The sequence below is a fragment of the Nothoprocta perdicaria genome, unplaced genomic scaffold, assembly GCF_003342845.1.
Source record: "Nothoprocta perdicaria isolate Ctin4 unplaced genomic scaffold, notPer1 scaffold_95, whole genome shotgun sequence".
NCBI lineage: Eukaryota > Metazoa > Chordata > Aves > Tinamiformes > Tinamidae > Nothoprocta > Nothoprocta perdicaria.
In genome coordinates this window covers 677,082-679,496 of record NW_020456254.1, presented here as the reverse complement: position 1 = coordinate 679,496, position 2,415 = coordinate 677,082, and positions in this window count along the sequence as shown.

Sequence of the window (2,415 nt, the reverse complement as noted above, 5' to 3'; positions counted from 1 at the left end):
GAAGAAGAAGAAGAAGAAGAAGAAGAAGAAGAAGAAGAAGAAGAGGGGGAGGAAAAAGAGAAAAAGAGAAGAAGAGAAAAGAGAAGAAAAGGAAGAACAGAGGAAGAGAGAAAGAGAAAAAGAAAAAGAGAGAAAGAGAAAAGAGAAAAAGAGGGAAAGAAAAAGAGAAAAGAGAAAAGAGAAAAGAGAAAAGAAAAAAAAAGAAAAAAGAAAAAAGAAGAAAGAAAAAAGAAAGAAGAAAGAAGAAAGAAGAAAAAAGAAAGAAGAAAGAAGAAAAAGGAAAGAAGAAAGAAGAAAAAGGAAAGAAGAAAGAAGAAAGAAGAAAGAAGAAAGAAGAAAGAAGAAAAAAGAAAAAAGAAAAAGAGAAGAGAAAGAGAGAGAAGAGGAAAAGGAGAGGAGAAGGGAAAAAGAAGAGAAAAGGAGAAGAGAAGAAAAAAAGGGAAGAGAAGAGAAGAGAAGAGAAGAGAAGAGAAGAGAAGAGAAGAGAAGAGAAGAGAAGAGAGAAGAGAAGAGAAGAGAAGAGAAGAGAAGAGAAGAGAAGAGAAGAGAAGAGAAGAGAAGAGAAGAGAAGAGAAGAGAGAAAAAGAAAAATTCCTGTGCCGTCTGCAGGGCGGTCCTGTGCCCGCTGCTCTCGGTGTCCAGGGCCGGTCACCCCACGCCCGGCGGTTCCCTGCCAAGGCAGCGACTGATGTTGGGGGACGAATTTCTTCTCCAAAATGCTCGGGCTTTGGGGCTGGAGGTGGCGCCTTGCAAACACGGGTGTGAAGATCTCGGGCCGATCAGGCAGGCGATTTATTGTATTGTCAAGTTATTGTTTTGGGGACTTGGTTTCTTTTATTCCACACACCCGCTTTTTTTTTTTTTTTCCTTATTAAAAAAGAAAACTAGCAATAACAACAACAAAAATCCGTTGTCCCAAAGTATTTCCTCAGCTGGCACCGCCTGCCCGTCGCCTTTGAGCCCTAGAAACTTAGGGAGGAGAGAGAAAATCGCTGCCCGGCTCCACTCACCGCTGCGTTTTCGGCTCCGAAGGGGAGGCTCGGCCGGGCACTGCCGCCCGCGGCACTGGAGCAAGGAGCCTCTCAGCACCCTCCACTCGCCTGCGTGGAGCCCTGAGAAAAGAAGGGCTTCAAAGAAGGGAAAAAAAAGTGATTTCCCAAAGCCTTTATATATATATTGTATGTGTCTATATATAATCTTCAGGTTCCCGATTTATCTACTGCCCTTCTTGCACACCCATCTGTGTGATGGAGCGAGGGAGCAAAGTTTCCCTGCTTTTCCCCGTCGTTTTAGGGAGTTAATCCTTACAGACACAACAGCTTCTGTTGTGACGGTGAAGTTCGGCAACCCTATCCCACTCGCCGAATTACCAGGGACTCTGGTAGGGAAACGGGATCTGTTCCGAGACTTTCCACATATGTAGCTAATTCCCTTAAACTCCCCTGGATTTACACCTCGGCATTTACTCACAGCTAGAATAAAGCCGCCGCTCTAATTAACTGCGCCGTTTCAGCTCCAGCTTCCCGCTGGATAATCAACTTTTATGGTCTCTCCAAGGCTACTTTGCAGCTGTCGGAGGGCCGGGATGCGACTGCCTCCGACGGGAGACCCGGTGCGGGGCGAGGGGCTCCCAGGCCGGGAATCGCCGGGGGTACCGGGTGCCCTTGCTCCGGGGAGGCCAGAGCAGGGAGGATGCAGCACAGAGCTCTGCTCCCCCATTCCACTTTATTTCTCATCCTTCTCAGCAAAATCAATATTCATAAATAAATAAATAAAAACGGAAAACAAGAGAATAATTCCAGGCATCGGCTTCCCGGAAAAGACGAGGAAATGTGGCCGCCTGAAGTACGAATCCAAGATGGATTTCGGGTGGTCGCGGTTGATGTTCCCGCTGTCCCCTCTTTGCTCCGCATGGAAGTTTCCCAGGAAAGACAAACAGCCGAACTCCCCCTCCCCTCAGACCCCGATCCCCCCCACCCGGGTAATTCCGCTCTCCTTTCCCTGACGGTCGATCCATCGGGCCGGGACCTCGGGAAGGGGCCCCGGGCGCCTCCTCGCGCCGGGGCTCGCAGCGGGAACGGAGCGCGGAAATCGCCGCGGGGAGAGGGGCTCGGCCGGGGAGGGGGAACGGGCACCTCGGCCGGGCAGGGGGAACGGTGGTCCCGGCTCCTGCGAGAGGTTGGTGGTTTGGGAAAAAAGTGACGGGTTTGGGGGAGAAATTACCGAGTTTCAGCACCGGGCAGGTGTGGGGCGGCCCTGGGCGATGTGGGTCAGGTCTGCAGAGCTTGTGCTCTGGGGAACAGAGAGCCACTAGAAGAGCAACTTTTCCTTCCTTCCTTCCTTCCTTCCTTCCTTCCTTCCTTCCTTCCTTCCTTCCTTCCTTCCTTCCTTCCTTCCTTCCTTCCTTCCTTCCTT